Source organism: Stenella coeruleoalba (genome assembly GCF_951394435.1).
Source record: "Stenella coeruleoalba genome assembly, chromosome: 16".
Classification (NCBI taxonomy): Eukaryota; Metazoa; Chordata; class Mammalia; order Artiodactyla; family Delphinidae; genus Stenella; species Stenella coeruleoalba.
This window is the reverse complement of record NC_137162.1, coordinates 4,712,457-4,735,647: the sequence shown is the minus strand read 5'-3', so window position 1 is coordinate 4,735,647 and position 23,191 is coordinate 4,712,457. Positions and strand designations below refer to the sequence as shown.

Here is a 23,191-nt window from a genome sequence, read left to right as displayed (position 1 = left end):
GTTTTTCTCCAAAAGCAGAGTGCTGGGTAACACTCTAGACGGCTGGAGTTTTAGATCAGCTGCACCGGAGGAAAACGGGTTTCCTTGAGTTTTACTAAATCCTCCAACAGATATGCAGGTGTACAGTTGTGGGGCTGGGGGAGCGTCTGCCGGATTCAGGCTGGGAGACCCCTAGTCTGGGGATTACCAGACTGGCTTTCTTTGCTTCTCTCAGTCTGGCTGCTGTTCCCCAAACCTTGTCCATCAAGGGCCGCCCCAGGTGTTCTACCTGGGGAGTTTTGATGTGGTTCGCAGCCTCTTTGAACTCACACGGCTCCCGGCCCGGAGCCAGAAATGTGAGCCTGATATCTTTCTTTCCGCTGTGCCGATACTTCAAAGGAGTTGTCAAAGCTTACGAAATAAAAAAAATTAGCAATATCTTTCAGAAAAACAAACATACCCTTTTATATTGATTCCCAGCGAAATAAGAAGTAAGTAAATATATATTTTTTAATGTGTGTTTTTAAATAGGTTTCAGATATAATCAAGAGTATATTGGATGAGAGATCCAAAACGGTGACAACGTTTTCTTTCTCCCTGAAACAAATATAAACTCCAGCAGGGGACAGAGGAGAGTTTGAAGGAGAAAAATGATCCTTGGTTATGTGCTAAAAACCCGAAGCGTTTTGGGCAGGTGTTTCGCTGTTCTGTTTATTGGGTGGGGAATGAAGAATTGATAGGAAAACTTGTCTGCACCCCAAGCCTGGGTTCCAGCAACGCTAAATATGATCTGGCAGAAAGGCTCATGCCGGAATGAGTGTTCAGCGTTCAGCCATGCTCCCCGGCAGGTGCACTGGCTGCGTCATCCTCTCCAGGGATGCTGGGTTGCTCGCCAGGTGCCTGGAGCTCACAGGGCATCCAGGCTTCCAAGAGAAGTGGAAAGTGGAGCAGTGGAGGGAGGGGAGGAAGTGACAGACCCGAGTGTGAGCTGTCCCGGGCAGTGGAGGAGGCTGTATGCTGGGCTCCCCCAGCAGTGAGTTTACTCTGTCTGAGAACCAGCAGTGGATCTGAGCCCCGGGCTTTGCTTTTCACTGGCAGGTGCCCAGCCCAGGACTCAGAGCACAGGCTTTGGAGCAGAGGGATGGGGTCAGGCTGGGGCTCTTGACGCTGAGGCTGTGGGCAAGTGACTTACTGTCTCCCAGTGTGATCCCTCCTCTTTCTGATGGGGACAATGATACTTCCCAAACAGGGTTGTTATGTGGATGGATTGAGGTCACGTATAGAGAGCACGGCCTCCTGCTTACCAGACGGTCGCTGGTACTGCTATCATGTCCAGGAGTCCGGGGGCGATGGGACTGGCATCAAAGGCTCGAGACGATCTGAGCTCTGATTTCTGCTCAGCCACACTTGCTTTGTCCTCAAAGCAAGTCACTCCATTTCCATTCTGTAAACACAGGCGTTTTTGGTTATTAATGTCCTTAAATCTATTTGGTCGTTTCCAGCTGAACATTAGTCAAGGATTTTTGTACTAGGGAGCAAATTACTTCCATTTTTCTTCTCAGCTAAGATTTTTGAATGTCCTGTCGCCTAGCTCCTTGGTTACCATGTGTTATTCTGAGTGACCTTCGTACTCAGCCTTGTTATTTTGTTTCTGACCCCAAAAGGACTTGGCGTTTTCAGGCTGTGTCCCAGGGATGGGGCTTCCGTGGGTCTGCTCGGCTGAGTTCAGCAGACTTGGCCTTGACTCCTTTGTCAATGTGCACGAGTGCCGGGGGTGGGAGCCCGCTGGGGCAGAGCCCAGCCAGTGCCAGCTCCTGTCCCAGCAGGTACCCCATTAAACCGTGGGAGCTCCGGCCTCCCTTTCTTCCTCTCTTGTTCAAAAGGCTGCCCTCAAAGGGGGACACCCACTTACATGATTTGATGTCACAGCCCTGGGGCCTCCCCTCCCTCCCTCACCAGTCTGGCTGGATTCTTGTCACAGGATAAAGCTTTTCTCTGGTCGTTTGAAATATGGCTCAGGAGGGGCTTTGAGGGCTTTGAGGACACCAGTGGTCAGTTTTTCTTACGTCGCAGTTTTTCCCAGGGCTGGCCTGCTCTTAGCCATTTTATACTAATCCACTTGTTACAAAACAGGGAGACTATCAAGATACTAAGCTTTTTTTTTTTTTGCGGTACGCGGGCCTCTCACTGTTGAGGCCTCTCCCGTCGTTGCGGAGCACAGGCTCCGGACGCGCAGGCTCAGCAGCCATGGCTCACGGGCCCAGCCGCTCCGCGGCATGTGGGGTCTTCCCGGACCGGGGCACGAACCTGCGTCCCCTGCATCGGCAGGCGGACTCTCAACCACTGCGCCGCCAGGGGAGCCTGAGATACTAAGCTTTTTATCTTCTCATGACTGTCCTCTGAGGAGGCCTCCAAACTTTTCGTTCCAGAACGGGAGCCCTGGATCCTAGGACCTGGAGGCAAGAGTTAAGGACCAAGGCATAGCCTGAGACGATTTCAGAGAGCAAGGGGGTGACCTGTCACTTCCAAACACACTGCATGTCAGAAGCAGAAGCTCTCTCAACAATTCCAGGGGAACAGGGGTAGGGAATCAGTATGAGTTAACAAAAAGTCAGGGTATTTGTATCCTTTTGTGACATTCAGGGATTTACAGTGACTCAGTCTGGGCTCACAAAATGTTGCCTTAGGGCACTTGCTTTAATGACTAGAAAACACATAAATGCTCTTTCAAAGAGATTAAAATACTTTAGCTTCTTAAACATGCAAAAAATAAACCCATCTTAGTCGCACTATGACATTGGCTAATCAAAAGAAACTCTCCTTTGCAGCCACATTATTTCAAGTCAGCTCAAAACCTGCCTGGTTACTAGTAAAGGTATTCCTTGTAATGAACGCTTTTCTTCAGTAGGTGGTTTTTCTGGCTCTGAAAGTGGCCTTAGTTTTATAAACAGCTGAACATTTAAGTCCCAGACACCAAAATGCTTTGAAACAGTCACCCCGTCCTTCAGGTTCAAATACAGTTGGCTCAGCACTGTCTCCCCCTGAGCTCTGGCAGCACCTCATTAAGTGCATCGGTAATTCAATAAATTACTTTTCGCCAGTGTTGCGAACATCAGCTAAAGTTCAGTCATCTATTGGAGATGGTATCAGTCTGCTCATTTAAATTCCTTTGAGCAAAGTCCTGATTTTGGCCCAACATAATATAAAAATGCAAGAGCCAGAAATTTAATAATTTTCCACAGAATTGGGCCAAGCTAGGCCTATTCTTAGCCAGCCAGTGACATTCTTTCAAAGGATATTTCTTGGTTTTCATCAAATGTGGGTAGTATTTAAAAGCGTCTGTAAGGTCGCATAGAAGGGACAAATGGGGATTTAAGCATTTATTGAGTATCTACGATATACTTGCACTGGGCTTAACACTGGTGTTACAGAAAAGTCACAGTGCCTGTCCTATGGGTGCCCCACAGCCATAGGCGGGCAAAATCCATCATTTCCAGGGCATATATAATGTAAAGGTGGATGCAGAGGTGGAACAGAGCTGTCAAGACGGGCTTTTGAAGCGGGGGCCTGGAAGGGCTTCACCAAATAGAGCAGGCTTCGTTTTCAAGGATGTTTTCTTGGCAGCCAACAGGCCTAGAACATTCCAGACAGAGGGGCCTCCGTGTGCTTGCCCAGCGGTGAAAAGTAGCGTGACCTGTCAGAGGAACAGCGGGTATCTGAGTGCGGCTAAAGCCCAGGGATGATGAGACTGGGACAAGACAGATGGAAAAGCTTGGGATTCTCCAGACACTTCCTAAGAGTCTGGGTTCTGTGTGATGGCCCAGCAGTTCTTAACCTGTTTAAGCTCATGTCCTCCTTTGAGATTCTGAGGAAGACTCTAGACTCATCCTGCAGAAAAATGCATGTGTCTACAGTTTGTTTTGACAGCTTCACGAGTCTTGCCTGACCAAGGCCCTGATATTTTTGGCTGGGAAGACTGCTTTGCACTTGGGCCAGATGCAAGATTAGGGGATGAGGATAAGACCAGATTGTAGGCTGAGTTGGAGGTGCCCTTGGCCGGGAGCCAAGGAATTTGGTGACTAGAGGCAGGTGATTCCACTACGGAGCGTCGGCCCATCGAGGCTTGAGGACAGTTTTTCATCTTGAAACTGGTGATGACAGTGTTTGTGCATCACCCTGCTAACTGTTTATCTTTCTTTTTATGAGAAATTTGGTTACAGTGTACATTGTACCTGGGGGATTGGACAGTATTCCTAATAAAATAACATGAAATAGGTCATTTAATGGTGACTGTTGTCATCAGAGAAGCCGACTCAGAGGAACTGTGGTAGGAAGGGCTCATGAACCTGCATGTGGCCACCGTTGGCCTCTGACAGGTATAGACTGGGAGTCCCCCCACTCTCTCCCTGCACCCAGGACTCTTGCACCCAGACCTCAGTCTAGCTTGCTGCATCACATTTTAAGTTTCCTTTTTAAGTGGAGAAAAGCCAGATTTGAAGCAGTGACGTTTATTAAAGGAGTGGAACACAGCAGCTGGGGGAGAGGCTCAGAGAATCATGGTCACTTACGCAAACCAAATGTGAGGGATGCTTAATGCAGCTGGCCCGCCCCAGCTGGTCAGCATCCTGGCAGTTGCCCCTCTGGCAGAAAGAGAGGAAAGACGCACACTTACAAGAGCGAAGAAGGCCGGCTGCCCCCGAGGAGGAGCTTCTGACAGAGGTTGAGTGCCTTTGCCGATTTCTTAGCCAGCCGGAGTGAGAACCTTCCCTGTAGATTTCTACGAACTGGCCCAACTGGGAAACTCAAGTTCTGTCTTCCATGCTGGGGAAGGGGAGTTTTCCTGAGAGCTCCCTGGGCTGTAAAACACCCTTCAAAGTCATGGAGGTCAGGAATGATAGTGAGGCCTGCAATTGCATTGCATTAAAAATTCATTTTCTCAGGACTTCCCTGGCGGTCCAGCGGTTAAGACTCCGTGCTTCCACTGCAGGGGGTGCGGGTTCGATCCCTGGTCGGGGAACTAAAATCCGCATGCCATGCGGCCAAAAAAAAAAAAAAAATTCATTTTCTCCCTTCATTTTACAAATGGAGCCAGGTCCAGGTACCTTTGTGTGCAGAACAGTGCCCAGGACGGACATACGACCTGGCTCAATGCAACCACGGTTTTGTGCTCAGGAAACTGAATTCACTGCACACTAAAGAGGCACCCTTCCCACTGATTTTCATCAAATAAAAAAGAAAACACTTTTACTCATTTCTAGTTATTTTCTCAATAACTTCCCTCATTTGTTTTTTTTTTGCGGTACGCGGGCCTCTCACTGTTGTGGCCTCTCCCGTTGCGGAGCACAGGCTCTGGACGCGCAGGCTCAGCGGCCATGGCTCACGGGCCCAGCCGCTCCGCGGCATGTGGGATCTTCCCGGACCGGAGCACGAACCCGTGTCCCCTGCATCGGCAGGCGGACTCTCAACCACTGCGCCACCAGGGAAGCCCCCTCATTTGTTTTTAAGTAGAAATACGTTTTCCGTATAAGTCCTTCAGTTTACCAAAAACCAAAGCCAATTCTGTGAAATAATGTCATTTGCAGCTACATGGATGGACCTAGAGATTATCATACTAAGCGAAGTAAGTCAGAAAGAGAAAGACAAATATCATCTGATATCACTTATGTGTGGCATCTAAAATATGACACAAATGAACTTATCCACGAAACAGAAACAGACTCACAGACATAGAGAACAGACTGTGGTTGCCAAGGGTGAGGGGGTGTGTGGGAGGGATGGACTGGGAGTTTGGGATTAGCAGACGCAAACTATTATATATAGAATGGGTAAACAACAAGGTCCTACTGTATAGCACAGGGAAACATATTCAATATCCTGGGATATCGGCTTCCCTGGTGGCGCAGTGGTTGAGAGTCTGCCTGCTGATGCGGGGGACGGGCCCAGGTGCTCCGCAGCATGTGGCCTGCGGAGCAGTGGCCGCAGCCCTGGTCTGGGAGGATCCCACATGCTGCGGAGCACCTGGGCCCGTGCGCCACAACTACTGAGCCTGCGCGTCTGGAGCCTGTGCTCCGCAACAAGAGAGGCCACGATAGTGAGAGGCCCGCATACCGCGATGAAGAGTGGCCCCCGCTTGCCACAACTAGAGAAAGCCCTTGCACAGAAACGAAGACCCAACACAGCAAAAATAAATTAATTAATTAATAAACTCCTACCCCCAACATCTTCTTTAAACAAACAAACAAACAAAAAAAAAAATATATATATCCTGGGATAAACTGTAATGGAAAAGAAAATAAATGAATAAATACCAAAGGCAAGTCTACCTTTTTGCTTTAGACATTTTCTCTTTGAGAAGTTTGGGGAACTGTGTGAGCTCCCTGTTTAGAGTCTGAGGACAATGCCTGCCCTAGGTGAGCAGCCTGAGACTTGCCGGGGTCACAGTGCCTGTTCCTGGTACCATGTGCTGACCAGGACTGAGCATCCTTTTTTTTTTTTTTTTTTTTTTTTTTTGATGTAACTTACTTTTTATTGAAAGTATCTTGCATTCGTGACTGATGCTTTCTGTGTTACGCCACACATGTTAACATTAAAGGTTAAATTATTTTTTACACACAAGTAGTGTTTATGGTTTTCCCCACATAGGATTACTGTTCATAAAAAGATGACACACCACATGGGTCAAGTGTCTTTTTTAATTGAAAAGCCAGCAAACTGTCTAATTCTATTTCCTCTCAAACCACAAACTGAGTAGTAACTGAGCCTCTAGCCAACATATTCAAAGCTGAGAGGATAAAAATGCAAAAACACGTCCTCAGATCTAATTAAGGGAGCCCTGCTACATACAGGCTAATCGATACCAGTGGACTCCAGGAAGCTGGAAGACATTCTGATAACCCCACTCTGATAACATTTACCTCAAGTAGCCTTTTTCCAGTTGCCAACTCATGAATAAAGATAATATGTTGTTAATTCTATTTCAGAAAATTTTTTGCAAGTTGTTTTATTTGCAATGCCAACTTTTAAAAGTCACTAAACTGAAGTTAACTGGACAATAAACTAGGCAGAAATTACTTTACAAAAAGAGGGAAAGCCCAAAATGCCACTTTATATAGAGAACCCACAGTTCAGTTTTATTCAGAACAAAGAAAAAATAACTTTTGATCATACTAGAAGAAACTGAGCCATAAGTTTGGAATCTGTACTGAAACTACACATGCAATGAGGACGACATTCTGCTAAAATACAACTGATTTGCTGCTGCATTTGTGGACCGTTTTTCTAATATTAACAATTATAAACAAAGCAGTGCAACTAGTATTTGGAACAATCCTTACAGTGTTACAGCATCAGACACAAAATTTCACTTCTCCTCACACCACTGGTTCTCTCCGTGTACCTGGGCTTCCTCTTCTTCAGTAAAATCATTTTTGATATTGAATGTCTTTCGAATCTCCTCAGGAGTTTCTCCCTTGATCATATTGGCAACAGTCTTGCAGGTAACATCAGGCAAACCTTTGATGTCTAAGTAGTTTGCTGCCAGTATAAGCTCAAAAAGTGTTCCTTGGTCAACTTGCAGGAATTCTTGATCCCAAACAGGGATGTCATCTGTTCGCTTTTCTTTGTTCTCATCATCCTTAGGAGAGGAGGACCATCCCTGTGGGGGGTGCATCATTGAATGACCTTTTTTAATGTTGCTGCCTTAACATTTGGCAAGGGGACTGGATCATCATCTCCTTCATCATCCATTCCCAAATCTTCCAACATGGTCTTTTATTAAAAATTTTAATTAATTAATTAATTAATTAATTTATTTGGCTGTTGGGTCTTCATTTCTGTGCGAGGGCTTTCTCTAGTTGTGGCAAACGGGGGCCACTCTTCATTGCGGTACGCGGACCTCTCACTGTTGTGGCCTCTCCCGTTGCGGAGCACGGGCTCTGGACGCGCAGGCTCAGTGGGCATGGCTCACGGGCCCAGGTGCTCCGCGGCATGTGGGATCTTCCCAGACCAGGGCTCGAACCCGCCGCGTCCCCTGCATTGGCAGGCAGACTCTCAAGCACTGTGCCACCAGGGAAGCCCCAACATGGTCTTAATGGTCACAGATTGTTTCACAATTTCAACATCAACTTCAAATATCTATCCATCAGAACTCTGCAACTTAATTGAAGGCATGGTGTTAGGACTCAAGGAGATGGTGGGCCAGAGACTGATGAGAGCAGGGTGGCGTCTGCAAAAAGAAAAACAGACAAGTTGAGAACAAGTCCAACCGAGCATCCTTTTCCTGTTCTCACCACCCTGGTGGGCTGACCCCTTTATCCTCCCTCCTGTGTCTGACCCCCTGTTCAGTTTTGGGGCTTCGGGAAATGGGGGCTCCTCGTGTGGAGACCCCACACGAAAGCCTCGCTTATCTGTCTGTTTTGACAGGAGTTGAACTGTCCAGCCTCTAGCAGAGTCTGGAGGTGAGGGGCTATGGCCTCACTGCTGGGCCTCCATCCTGTGTCCGCTTGGCCTGACTCTCACCAGCCTGTTCCTCTGGGTGTGGTTTTGGCCCGGCCAGCTGCGTCCAGGCGGTATTTTGGAAGGCAGTCACGTGTGTTTCTTGCACGTGGCATGCTTTTGTTTAGCAAATGATTTATTGTTTTTTATAGTAAAATGCACATCCTGAATGGGCAGGCAGTGCCGGCAGAAATCAAGGACATCAATCCTCGTCCTTTTACTTTGCAGTGGATTTTCTTGTTGTCTTGTTTTGTGTCAGTACAGCAGTGATCTGTAAGTGCTTTACAGAGATTATGCTTTCTTTAGTGACCGGCAGCTTGGAGCCGTTGGAACAGCCTGGCTCCACGTGCTGTGTCCATTTTCAGACCCGGCAGGCAGGGAGCACGGCCGTGCTTCCCAGAGTGACTTCCGAGCTGATGGCCTGAGCGACGTTGGGCGGGGATTGCTTGGCTGTGTGGATGTGATGGGCTTGATTGATGGTGACTATATGCATTGAAACGTGTGGAGTGATTGGTATCCGGTACCCTGGGGCTCGACCCCTGTTGCCAATGATAACGAGACATCGGTTAGGCGCCCATGAGGAGAGTCCCTTGGCCCCCCTGGAGCCTGAGGGGGGCCTGCCTTCTGGGAGGAGCCCCTTGCTGCCTCCACTCTGAGTCTGGTTGAGGGTCCACTCTGTTCCCCACCCCCAGCCAGGGTATGTATCCCCAGGGAGCTGGTGGGTGTGCAGCTGCCCTGAGGTCACCACACTCCCCTCCGATCACGGGTGCTAGTTGGTGGGGGTCCCGGTGGCGGGACAGAAGAAGCAGCTCCCGTTACTGACGTGGCTGTAGCCTCCCAGGCCTGTCTGTGGGAGGGTCTGCTGGAGAGTCTGTACCTGGGCGTGGGCTGACCCTTCCTCCACGACTCCCCTGGCCTTCCCTGGGGCCCCAGTGCAGAGGAAGGTGTGATGTCGCCCCGCAGACTGGAAGAGGCGGGCTGTGTATTGTCAGGGATCTGAGGGCGTCAGACGTGGAGACACGGTTCATTCCACTCGGGTTCACAAGAGGCCTCCTTGACTTACGTAACCGAAGGTTCGGGAAGAGCGGGATCCAGTGGCTCAGCGTTGCCGTCAGGGTCCGCCATCCTTTCCCCTTCGCCTGGACAGGCTCTTTCCCCAGCAGCCTCTCATCCCCCCAGGAGAGAGCCTTTCCAGCAGGTGCAGCCGTAGGCTCCCAGGTGGGTCTCCCTGGCTCTGATGAGCCAGGCCTTGGCCACTTGCCATCCCAAAGGCTTGCACCGTGGCCAGGGCTCATCCTATTCTGACTGTCCAGGCTTGGGCCCCGTGTCCTGCCAGGGGTCGGGGGCGGAGCAGCTCCCTCCAGATCACCTTGGGGTGGGGTGGCTGAGGCCTTCAGGGGAGGGGAAGAGGCTGGACCGCTCAGGGAGCAGATGTGAGGACCCCTCGGCCTCCTGGGAAGGGTCTTAGAATCAGAGGAGGGACTTGGGCTCCGTCGTGGGCTGGGGGAGGTGAAGGGGGGTTCTGAGGAAGGGGAGGTGGCTGATGAGGGGTGGGCTGGGGGCCCGGGGGGCTCTCAGTGGTCTCCTCCAGGGGGCCGTGCATCAGGGAGGTCCCAGAGCATCCTGCATGCCGTGAGGTCGGCAGCTGCATTTTTCACAGAGCTCCCCAGGGAATCCCGATGTGTGGCCGGGTGGAAGACGTCAGGGGCTTTCTGCAGGGGCCCAGGAACGAGGTCAGGACTCTCCTCAGTGACCGAGGGCAGAGGGTGGCCCCGGAGGTATAGGCGGCCCCATGGCTGCCTGGGCAGGTGGAGAAGAGGCACCGATTCCTCGCAGGGCCAACAGCAGGATTGAGATGGTACCTGGTACCCGTGGCTCTCAGGACTGAAATGCAACCATCGTCGGGAGGGGGCCAGTCACGAGTGCCTGCACCGAGGGAGACTCATATCCTCGGCGAATCCCCTTCGTTCGTGCTCTGCTCCCCTTTCAGTCCGGCCGCTTCTGTCCTAAATGAGAGCTCTTGGATAGACTAACCCATGACCGAGGTGTTAGGGACTCAGTGGGGGCCAGTTTCAAGCGTTGCTTTTTATAAGACGACAGCTTGGGAAAGCCGAGGCCTGAACGGAATAAACGGTGGAGGGTGGGATTCCCAGCAGCATGCTGGTGGTGGTGGAGGCTGCTGCCCGCGGCCCTGAAGCCCCAGGAGGCTTGTAGTCGTGTACCTATGTCCATTCAGTCATCCGCTCAGCACGTATGAACGGGAGACCTACTCTGTGCTGGGGCTCCAGTGCTGAACAGAATCCACGGGTCCTGCCCTCACATCCTCTACCTGGCGCCTGGGCTTCCATGTCTGTCTGTCTGTCTGCCCCCAGGATTCCCCTAAGAGGCTGGTGGCGCCCAGCTCAGCCTTGCTCTGGGGACCGTGTGTGGCGAGGGGGCCGCCCCGAGGTCCTGGTGTCATCCACGTGGGACTGAGAGGCTCTCCTGCGCCAGGAACTGTGCCGCTTCCCTTCCCCGTGGATCCGGAGCAGTGTGTGTTCGTTAGGGGCCCCGTTTCCACGTGGGTGTTGATGGCTGGGTGGCTGCCGCCCGGGACTGAAATGTTGCCAGCCTCTCTTTACAGAGCCCATCTATCTTGTAGTGAATACAGATTCCTGCGACTCTCTTTCTAACCTTAACATTCAAAGGAGGTCGGACTCTAAGGCCAAATTGGGCGGCAGGGCCACCCATTGGCTGTGGCCGGGCTTGTCCCCCACCAGGCTCCCCTTGTGCTCCCCGCTTCCCCACTCTTTCTCTTGTGTTTCCCCAGTCTCAGCTCCACCTCTGGGGCTTCTTCTTCCAGAACCCCAGACCCCGCTGAGCTCACCCTCTCACAGTGGGGCCACTCGCGCTGTGGAGTGAGCGCCCTGACCCCAGACACCGGCCCCGTGGGTGGCAGTGGCCATGTCAGCGGCCGTGGCTTCGTGCCTCTGGCAGCTCTCCCGCCCGCTGCACGCCTGCCCAGACCGGTGGCCCCGAGAGCTGACACTTCACCTTCAGAGTGGCCGGTATGCCGTTCTTTTGAAACGAGCAATAGCAAAGCTAGTTCAAGAAATGCCCATTGTTTCCTCCCTCCTATTGCCCAGTCTCCAAAAAATGAAAAGATCCGATGGCCTCATCACATGAGGAGGCCAGGGGGACAGGCTTCCGGGAACAGGGGCCACCCCAGGGGCTGCAGGAGAGACCCTGACTCAGGCCTGAGGAACCACAGATGCCCGGGGCTAAGTGCTGCGAGCCCGACAGAACCGAATAACAGAATGATTTTGCCCAGCTGCTCCTGATGCGAAAATCATTTTGGATTCGTTTTAAGGGCTCCATGGAGAGTTTCTACTTTGGGAAAAATTCGATCAAGATACCCTAGCATTGGAGTCACAGTCTTTCTTTAATGCAGTGTCCGGACCACACATACGTTACTTCTTGTTACCTCTGGCGGGATCTGGATGAACCCGGGCTTGGAGCTGACCTTCAGGTGGGGTGCCCACTCCCTTGCACTCATCTCCCGCGGCCTGATTTCTGGTAGGTGGGAGCTCAGCCCCTTAAAAGAGCAGCGCGCATCCCGATGAAATCCGTGCGATCGTGGCACTGTCTGGCCTGGCTGGCAGGGAACGGTTTCCCGGCAGGAGGCTTAAGCTAGAAAACATCCATGACGAGTACAAGGAGTATTTGGGTGGAGGTTTAAATGCTGTGTCAAAATGCATAAAAAATACAATTAACCACGGTGTGAGGTGGACCGTGTCTCTGAGAAACTGAGCAAATCAGAGGAGCACGTGAGAACTAACTCTGAAGCGTTTTTATCGAGAAGGAGTTTGAGCTGGAGATGGGGTGGAGTTATAGGGTCACAGGCCTGCTTCTTCGTCAGCAAGGACGAGGGAATGTTTTCGAGATGCGTGATTGGGCAAATGTATGTTTGTCAGCGGGATTTCACCATTGGCCTACGGTCGGTATGTTCCTCTCTGCCCAACGTCCCTTCCTGTGTTCAGGGGGGTATTTAATGACCCAAGCAATGAAAACTGCAAGATTAACCAGCACAACGTGGGTGAAGTGTTCAGTAGGGTCCCATTTGGTTACAGAACATGGAAACATTGGCACGGACCCCCCATATCTTAGTGCTTTCATCTTTCCTAAAAACTATTGATAATATGTAATTTTTAAACCTACAAGTTATCGAGTACAACTGTAGCTGAGCTCGCTAGAAAGTAGCTGCTTTAATGAATGAGCCAAGTGTGAAAACCTCAGCCATCGGTACCATTTCTATTTTAAGCAGAGGCATTTGAAATGCACATTCCCAGGCACCGGAGAGGTGGTCCTGCGGACGAAGCACACGCGACCTTTGGCAGTTTGGTCTCAGCTCACCTTCTGAAGCCGGTACGTCTGAGGCTTGGCTGATCCAATTCCATGGCTGCCAAGCTGATGTCGCCTGTGGGCAGGAGGCCTCAGCGCCTCCCCACGTGGACACATATCCGTAGGACAACGTGAGCATCCTTATGACCGGCAGCCGGCTTCTCCCAGAGAGAGTGGTCCCAGAGAAAGCAAGGCAGAAGTTGCAGCATCTTAGCCTCCGAAGTCACAAGGTCTCTTCTGCAATATTCTGCTGGTCACTCAGGTTAGCCCTACTTACGCAGGGAAGGATGACCAGCCCTTTCCACAGGGTAGGTGCTGGTGAGGACCCTTCCTTCGTTTATTGTCCTGGGTGTATGAGTTACGGCTTTTAGCTGTGCACCACAGAATTGAGAAAAGCAACTGGACAGAAGGTTACTGAGTAGTCCTTAGAATCAAATGGAAGACTGGAGAACCGGTTTCAGGAAAGGGGCAGGAACCCCAGAGGCTCACAGCCTGAGCCACAGTCCAGGCCAGGCCACAGGAGGTTTTGATGAGGATGTGGCCTGTGGTCCGTGGCTGCTGGGTCTGCTGGACGTTGCTGCCACTGTGCCCTCGCAGCTGTGGCCTCGACCAGCAGCTGCAGAGCATCCCTGGATACACAACTCGCGCGCAAGAGTCAGTCCTGGGTAGGATCGATTGTTGGAGGCTGCATTACCTCCCTGCCGGAGTTTGGCTGCCGGTGAGTGGAGGTGGGACCGCAGGTAGGATCCTGCCCTGGGTGGAGCGCTCTGAACCACTGACGGTGCACGTAAGAAGGATGCCAGGAAGTAGGACGAGAGCTGAGGCTGCTAAGGGCAGCCCCCAAAGACAGGCATTCATGCTGCCTGGTTTGTACCGAACTCAAGGGCTATTTTTGTCTCCAAGTAAACCCAGTATTACATATTAATGTATTCCTGAAAAGTTATGCTAATTTGAATCGTGGTTTATATGCACTGGCTAAGCTTAATACCTTCTAGAAGTCTGTAGATAATCCTTTTGTAAAGCAGCTAATCCTTTTAGGGAACAAATAATCACTTCTTAACAATTTTGTTTAAGGTCAAGACTCTATATATTGTGTTTTCTTTTTTTTTTTTTTTATTGTGTTTTCTCAAGGCAGAGTTTCCAACTTTTAGGTTTCCTCCTCGGCTCGTAGTGAGGAAACGTTACAGCTTTATAGATAACTGTTTGCAATGTCTCGTGCTGTGTGAAAAAAAAAAAACTGAGGTTTTTGTTTTTTTCATTTTCTCCTCTACTGTAACTGATTGTCTTCTGGAAGGAAGTACAGGCTATTAAAATTTTTAAAGAGCTTGTTTTTATTTTGTTCTCACCCCTGAGGCTGTTTTAATGTGAGCGTGTTTAGCCGTGAACGAGTGAAGAAATGAGCGTTTATAGTTGTTCTGTCTGGGAAGTCAGATTTGGAAAATTCACCTTTAATATTAGTTTCTTTTCCTTCTGTGGGAAGCTTTCACATCCCAGCAGGAATATTTGGTTCCATTTCCTAGAGCTGCTTTCACGTTTCCTGGTTAACTGAGTGCAGGAGCCTGGACGGCAGGGACGTGGGGAGCAAGACAGAGACATGGGCACTGCTCCTTGTGGACTGGTGACAGGTTCCGTGTGTGCAGAGTAGTCCTGGGAGTACAGGGGCAGGGAGAACCAGCAGACGGGGAATGGGAAGCAGTCGGGAAGCGGCTGTTGTGATCTAATAGGGAGACGAGAGAGACAGAGACAGAGACCGAGGGACAGAGACAGAAAGAGACAGAGAGCTAGAGAGACAGAGACAGAGATGAGAGAGAGACAGAGAGAGACACAGAGAGACAGAGACAGAGGGACTAGTAACAGCTGCCATTCAGGGGCCTCCACGTGTCAGGCGTGTGCATAGCTCTTGTCTCTTTCCTCACGGAGTTACAGGAACAGGCGGGTTTACTGGAGTGGCCTCCGCCCCAGGGCAGGTCACACACCTGCAGGAGGGCGGCACGTGTGTTACTATGTCAGTAAGACTAATTCAGCTACCTTTGCCTCCAGCGTTGGAACCCGTAGGTGTCATTGGTTGACACTAAAGGAAGTACTGACCTATTTTCAGAGGCCGTGTTATTAAAAGATACATTCCTTTAGCTACTGGAATCATACTCCTTGTGACAAGATGCCCCCCTCTGAGAAGGCACCGGGGGACACAGTGGATTCACTTCGTGTGGCTGAATTTTCTTAAGTTGAATATGTGTAAGATGTCAGGCCATCTTATGGTTAGCAAAACTGAGGCTTGGACAAGTGACATGAGTTGTTCAGGGCCATTTCCCTAGAAGGTAGCAGAGCTGGGCTTCCAACCTGGGTCTGTCCGCTTTCTAAGCAGGGCCTGTCACCAGACCTGCACGCTGGGTTGTAAGGAGCAGAACAGCTTGGAGGCGATGGGCCTGGAAATCCAGGCAGCTTGTTTTGAGCCTCTTTCTACAATTCCAGACCGTGATTCTGAGATGGCCGCATCTTTGAATAAAATATGTGGCTAAAGAAAATACAATAAGTAACATTTGTGAGTGGGTTATTTTGGTCCTTTATATCAGAATACAGGTGATTCTGATTCCGTGGTGGGACATAATGAATTACTTTCCTGATTTAATTTTACTTTTAAGAGTGAATAGTGATATCCATTTATCTGGTGCATTTTAATGTGTTATTTATTATGATTATTATATTACTATTATTATTTAAATGGATTTTTCCATATTTTATATTGTATTTCAGTATAAAATACAAAAAGCACCATCAGTTTTTGGCCAGGAAAATTAACGCACTCTGCACAAACTATCAGAGGGAATATTGATTTCCTAGATACGATAACCCTGAATTACCTTTTTTCTCAAGATTCGTAATTGCATTAATGGTAGCCTTCAGATTTATAGTTAAAGCAAAACGTTAAAGAAGATTTATTTGGGATATTGGCTGTTTTTCACTCATTTTCCAACCATTCTCATGCAATATCTGAACAGACTTTAAAATTCCTTTCATTTAACAGAGAAACGATTCTCTGAGTTGCTCTTGTTTTGTTTATCCAGTTCCTCTGAGTTGCTCTTGTTTTGTTTATCCAGTTGTCATCGTGTGCTGGCTTCCTGGCCTGCTCCCCCTTTCAGTAAATCGTGTTTGTTATTGACAAGCCTGTTTGTTTCCTTAGAGCTTGGAATTTCTGAGCGGGAAGGAAATAGTAGAAAACTTAGTGCAGATACAGCAATTCTCTGTTTTTAAATGCACGTGTTACCATCCGTTTGTATTGATTCTATCCGGCCTCCTTTTGGAAGTTTTCCAGTGCCAATCCATTCCCTTTTTACGTCTTTCCTGGTTTTTCTCTGTGCGCTTAGAATCATTTGTTCTGGGTGTGTGACAGAGTTGCTGTGCTGGGTTAGACAGCGTGCTCGTCTGATGCTGAATCCACCTACAAGGCTGAGTGAACAGGAAACATCCTACCCTCAGTACAGACTTGGAGGTGTATACTGGAAATGTGTTTATCTATCTTTGAAATAACATTTTGGAAAGCACAGTGTTAGGTGGATAAGGACTTCACCGATGTCACATCAGAAAAAAAAATAATGGAACTTCCCCGGCAGTCCAGTGGTTAAGACTCCGTGCTTCCAATGCAGAGGGCGCGGGTTCGATCCCTGGTCGGGGAGCTAAGATCCCACATGCTGTGTGGTGCGGCAAAAAAAATTTGAAAAAAGAAAAGAAAAGAAAATCATAGCGTTTGGTTTCATAGTGTTTTTTGTCCAGCCCAACTTTTATAGCTGAACAAAATGCTGAGAGCAGTGTTGGAGGTCAAGGTCGCCATAAATCAGCTTTCACACTGGAGAATGAAAATTAACTGTATAGTCATGCAAAGTGACATGTCTGTTAAATACAGAGATTGTTGTGAATAGATTTACACATTCAATTTGTTTGCAGTTGTCAAAAGTGCATTAATTGTAAGCCCAATGACATTGTTTGCTGTTTCAAATGACTTTTAAATTACACATGTGCTACTTAATCTTAAAAGCAAAATTAAACCTTGGATTGGCATACATTTCAGGTTACAACATTAAGCCATTGTATTTGGGGGGCAGGAGTTTAATATGCATTGTAAAATAAAATTAGGAGGTGCTTTGCATTCATGATGGCTTCTGTAATTAGATTCTGTCCACTGTAATTTTTCAGGTTAATTTCTTCCACGATGTGTGCTGTGTACATAATAAAGTTATCAATCCCGATTCATGTTAAAATTATTATATAAATCCTTAGTATTAAAGCAACAAAGTATTTTAAGTAAATTTCTTGGAAGTTTGAGTTGTATGGTAACTAGGTGAAATTGATTTTTTATTTATTTTTTATTTTTGGCTGTGTTGGGTCTTCGTTTCTGTGCGTGGGCTTTCTCTAGTTGCGGCGAGTGGGGGCCGCGCTTCATCGCGGTGCATGGGCCTCTCACTGTCGCGGCCTCTCTTGTTGCGGAGCATAGGCTCCAGACGCGCAGGCTCAGTAGTTGTGGCTCACCGGCCCAGTTGCTCCGCGGCATGTGGGATCTTCCCAGACCAGGGCTCGAACCCGTGTCCCCTGCATTGGCAGGCAGATTCTCAACCACTGCGCCACCAGGGAAGCTCCGATTTTTTTTTTTTTTAGAAGTAAAAAAAAAAAGATGGATATTTTATTTGTTTTAACAAATACAGGTGTTTATTGAGTCTCTACCTGGGCCAGGTGCTGGGGACCCAAAGGTCAGGAAACTGTGGGCACCGCCCTCAAGAATCTGCTAATCTAACATGGTATTTCCAGAGGGTTCTCTGGGATATGTATCCCCTCCCCAAGTGCCATGTGTGGTCAGGTGCGCTGAGAGCTATAGCTGCCTCAGGTGCCACTTGAGAAGGTGTGAGGACGCCAGCGTTTCCAAACTGTTTTGGCCACAGAGACTCTTCTCCTCATAACGTCGCTGATCGTGTTGGTCTGCACTCGGGGATTCTTAACGTGGGATTTCGTGGGAGTCTATGGATAGAATTCAGAGGGTCTGGAAATTTAGATGGGGAAAAAACTTCCACTTTATTTTCATATAACTGGCTTCCTTTGTCATCCTATATTCCTCATCCCTTAAAACACTTTTTTATGGTGGGAACAATATATATATTTTTACTTTATGGTTAGTTTTTACTTATTTTTTTATTGAAGTCTAGTTGATTTACAATGTTGTGTTAGTTTCAGGTGTGCAGCAAAGTGATTCAGTTATACGTGTATAATTATTGTTCTTCAGATTCTTTTCCCTTATAGGTTGTTTACACAATAGTGAGTAGAGTTCCCTGTGCTGTACAGTAGGTCCTTGTTGGTTATCTATTTTATATATAGTACTGTGATATATATGTTAATCTCAAACTCCTAATTTATCCCTTGCCCCACCTTTCCTGTTTGGTAACCATAAATTTATGTCTGTGGGCCTCTTTCTATTTTGTATATAAGTTCATTTGTATCTTTTGTTTTAGATTCCACATATAAGTGATATCATATGATATTTGTCTCTCTCTGCCTGGCTTACTTCACTTACGAACAATGAAAAAAAATTTTTTTCAGGATTTAAAAGTCACTTTTTTTGGTGTACAGCTCCATGAGTTTTGACAAGGGCATAGAGATGCGTGACCACCAGCACAATCAAGACACAGTCTTTGCCTCCCCAACTAAACTACTCTTATGCTGTTCCTTTACAGTCAGACCCTCCAACTCCACCCCTAACTCCTGGCAGCGACTGATCTGTTCTCCATTCCTAGAGTGTTTGCCTTTTCTAGAATGTTCTATAAATAGAATCATACAATATGTAGCCTTTTGAGTCTGGCTTCTTTCACTTAGCATATGGGTTTAAGAATCATTCTTGCTGTGGTGTGTATCAATATTGCTGAGTAGTATTCCATGTATGGAAGTACTCACTTGTGGTTAACCATTCTCCAGATGGGGAGAATTGGGGTTGTTTCCGTTGGGGACACCTATGAATAAAATGGCTATAACATGTGCGTATAAGTTTCTGTGTGAATCTAGTTTCGTGACACTTGGATAAGTAAGTAGGATGGGGTTGCTGAATCACATGTATGTTTAACTTTATAAGAAACTTTCAAACTATTTTCCGCAGTGTTGTACTATTTGCTTTTCCATCAGCAGTGTATAGCATTCCAGTTGCTCTGCATCCTTGCCAACATTTACTGTTGTCTGTTGTTTACTTTTCTAATTTTGCCATTCTCATAGGTGAGTGGTAGTAGCTCATTGCAGTTTTAATTTTCATTTCCCTAATGACCAGTGGTTTTGGGCAACTTCTCCTGTGCTTATTTGCCAAACTGTACATCTTCTTTGGTTGTGTCTGTTCAAATATTTCGCCCATTAAAAATACTGGGTTGTTAGTCCTGTATATTTCATTTTATGCAATTAAACACATTATTCTGAGAATAAGCTTCACTAGATGGCCAAAGGGATCCATGTCAGCAAAAAGATTAAGAACCCTTGGGAGACACACTAGCTTTAAAATATCTTTATTATTTACATTTTTGCATTTTATCGTGGTAGAGCTACCTTGCTCAAAGACTGACTGCCACACCGTTTCCAAGGTAGCAGCTTGCCCACAGTAGAATACACCACCATGCCATCATTCTTTCTTTCTGTTCTGAGTACATTAAATAGGATTTCACAAAACCGCTCTCAACTGTGGGTGGGATCCCCTGTGCCTCCCTCCTCTTTGGTGAACTGTAAAGCATTTCTTCTGTTTTTATTAATGAAATTCCTTAGCCGTCCTTGATTCTTTACCCAAAAGGAAGGAATCCTAAATTGCAGGAAAAATGGCAACCAACATATTCCAGGAGAATGGTCCTATTCCACCTTTTAAGTTAAGAGCTCTTTCTTAAGGCAGGACACAAGTGTGTGTGTTTCATCATGGCCTGTGATTATCTCCGCTGACATATTTTTCTGCCTTGATCTCTGTCTTTTTCATCACAACAGAACTCATCTCCCAGCAAAAATGTTTTTTTATCTAGTGGAGCTATTTTTTTAAAGCCTCTGTGGACTCTTTAAGTGAGCAGCTAAATACTGACTCAGTCGTATCTGAATCTATGGGTCAATATCATTTTCAGTGGCTAACGTTTTTAGGAACCATATGCTTATTTATGAACAATATATCCGTTTTGTGGTTCTCCTAGTAAGGAATATAAGGAAGATACAAGGTACAGAAATTTGTGCCATAATATTTTAATTCAATGAAAGGCCTTACGTAGGATTCTCTTCTTCCCCATTGGAAGGAAAAAAAAACTGGAAAAGAAAAGTAAATGCACTGTGTGTGCTGAAAATTTGGCAACACGCAAAAAATCGTGCCATGGTGAAGAGCTCTGCCATGTGTTAGCTATTGCTTTAGAGTGAGTTTTAGTAATGAATAGATGCCCTACATTTTATATTTGGCTCACTTAGCATATGCAAATATATATATGTTAAGCGCTTATCGTTTGGGAAATCAGAGACATAAAAATACATTCTGACCTTCCAGCTGTGCACAGTCCCTCTGGGAAAATGAAGAGCCACACAGGTAAAGTGACAAGGACAGGTATAAGGAAGAGTCAAGTCTTGTGACTCTCACATGGGCGCATCACTGTAGTTTTTAGTGTCACTTCTCAGTTTTTCTCTTAGAGAAGGGAGGGTGGGAAAAGGCGCTTTTGCTCACATGCACACGTGTGTGCCCACGGCCACTCTCCCACTCATCAGTTTCCTGCTGCCGACGTGATAAGTTCCTGCCAATTTAGCAGCTTAAAGCAATACCCACTTCTGATCCCACAGTTTCCCTGGGTCAGGAGCCCAGGGCGCAGCTTCGCTCTGGCTGGTTCACTGCTTGGAGTCTCACAGGACGAGATCAGTGTGTCGGCAGGGCTGTGCTCCTTGCTGGAGACTCTGGGATGTGTCCTCTTCCAAGGTCATTTAGACGAGGTCCTGTTTCCATGCTGAAGGTGGAGGGTGGGCCTCAGGTTCTAGAGGCTCCTTGGCTCGTGGCCCCCTTCCCCCATCTTCAGAGCCAGCAGGGTGGGGGGAGTCCCTCCCCTGCTCCCACCATCTGTGCCCACCCTCTGCTCCTTTCCTGCCTTTAAGGGCTCGCGTGACAGCACTGGACCCACCCGGATAATCCCGGATGCGCTCCCTATTGTAAAGTCGGGCTGTTGGGAACCGTAACCCCCTTGCCAAGTCCCTTCCGAGCAGCACCTAGACTGGTGTTTGACGGGTTGGAATCTGGGGGATATTTTTTTTTTTTAACATCTTTATTGGAGTATAATTTCTTTACAATGGTGTGTTAGTTTCTGCTTTATAACAAAGTGAATCAGTTATACATATACATATGTTCCCATATCTCTTCCCTCTTGTGTCTCCCTCCCTCCCACCCTCCCTATCCTACCCCTCTAGGTGGTCACAAAGCACTGAGCTGATCTCCCAGTGCTGTGTGGCTGCTTCCCACTAGCTATCTATTTTACATTTGGTAGTGTATATATGTCCATGCCACCCACTAACTTTGTCACAGCTCACCCTTCCCCCTCCCCATATCCTCAAGTCCATTCTCTAGTAGGTCTGTGTCTTTATTCCCATCTTACCCCTAGGTTCTTCATGACCTTTTTTTTTTTTCCTTAGATTCCATATATATGTGTCAGCATACGGTATTTGTTTTTCTCTTTCTGACTTACTTCACTTTGTATGACAGACTCTAGGTCCATCCCTGCCAAGTCCCTTCCGAGCAGCACCTAAACTAGTGTTTGACGGGTTGGAATCTGGGGGATATTTTTAGAATTCTGCCTCCCAGCCCCTGCACGTGCACATTAACATCAAAATAACAAAATGTCAGGTTCTCCTGAGGGACTGTGTGCAGCAAAGGGATTCGGTTCCCTTTTGGAGACAATATGTGCAGAGATAATTCTGTGATATTTACACATTCGGTGTTTACTCCTCGCAGATTCCATTATCGTATCTTTACGAATACTCTTTACATAAATTAAGATGATTTGTCTATTTCCTGAAAACACAGCAACATGCCACACATTCTGGATGAAAATGCGGGATTGTTTACATCATGGGCCAAATTAAACTCTGGGAGAATTCTGAAGTAGGATAGATGGAAATGTGCTCAAATGTGTGGCGTGTTTTAGGTTTCCTAGGAATTTCCTTTCAAGTATAATCGCAAATTAATATTACAAAGCTATTTAATTATAATATCATCTAATAGCCTAATATGTATCTGAGGTCCCCTGGCATTTAACAGAGAGAGTAATGCTAAACACACATTGTTTTCCTCCATGGGGTTGCCCAGGACAACCTCTGTCACCTGGGAAAGACAGGTCTACCCCATGTGGTGGAGGACAGGGGCTGGAGTCAGAGAATTTGGATTCTGTTTTCTTCCCCCACCCCTCCTGGCTGGGCTATTTGGGGCAAGTTCTGTGTTCTCAGGCCTCAGTGTTAACCATCTGGGAATAATAATCCTGACTAGACTTTAATGAAGTGACGTCTAAGAAAATAATTTGTGGGGCTTCCCTGGTGGCGCAGTGGTGGAGAGTCCGCCTGCCGATGCAGGGGACATGGGTTCGTGCCCCGGTCTGGGAAGATCCCACATGCCGCGCGGAGCGGCTGGGCCCGTGAGCCCTGGCCGCTGAGCCTGCGCTTCCGTAGCCTGTGCTCTGCAACGGCAGAGGCCACAGCAGTGAGAGTCCCGCGTACCGCAAAAAAAAAAAAAAAAGAAAAAAAAAAAAAGAAAAGAATTTGTGAATTACGAAGAGTTAGACACCTACTCGTTAAGCAACCAAAGAGAGAGAGAACGCAAGTGATTGAAAGTCACTCAGCTTTCTTTCTCACACTTGTTCTGACAAATTCTGGAACCAGTATAGAGGAGGTGGGCTTTCTCAAATGAAGGCTCTTTGCAGGGGATAATCTTGGAATCAAAAACAAAAACGCTGGGGTTCGCCTTCCCTTTTTCTCAGCACTAGAGTGGGTTCGTTGAGGGGAAGGGTACCAGGTCCGTCCTCAGCTCCCTGGTCTCCGTGTCATTGCTTCCCTGTTGAGAGCCCAAGTGTGAAGCTCTTATGTTAAGAGGATATTCCTGTCCTTTAATGTGTTAGAATTTTATTTGCTTTGGAGAGAGAGTCACACACTTGCCTTTTGGGACATGTCTTTGAAATCCATCCTCAAGAAATAAGATACTGTTGCAAACTGAGCTTGGCTATCTCTCCAAACTGGGAACCCTAATCTACTCCATGGCTAGCCTGGGGATGGTTTGAGTTTCCCGGAATTCCGCATCTTTTCCCAGGGATAAGCACATCTGTAGGAAACG

At 47.7% G+C, this 23,191-nt stretch overlaps 1 protein-coding gene and 1 pseudogene across 3 annotated transcripts in view; one reads left to right on the top strand and one right to left on the bottom strand.

Annotated features, from left to right (window-relative positions):
* The window catches only part of PTPRE (protein tyrosine phosphatase receptor type E), a 165,163-nt gene that overhangs the window by 4,814 nt on the left and 137,158 nt on the right, over positions 1-23,191 (top strand). The window lies entirely within an intron of this gene.
* LOC307175007 (S-phase kinase-associated protein 1-like) lies at positions 7,225-8,393 on the bottom strand (annotated as a pseudogene). Its single transcript has 2 exons — positions 8,037-8,393; positions 7,225-7,733 (listed from the first exon to the last, which is right to left on the bottom strand). The product of its transcript is annotated as an S-phase kinase-associated protein 1-like (transcript).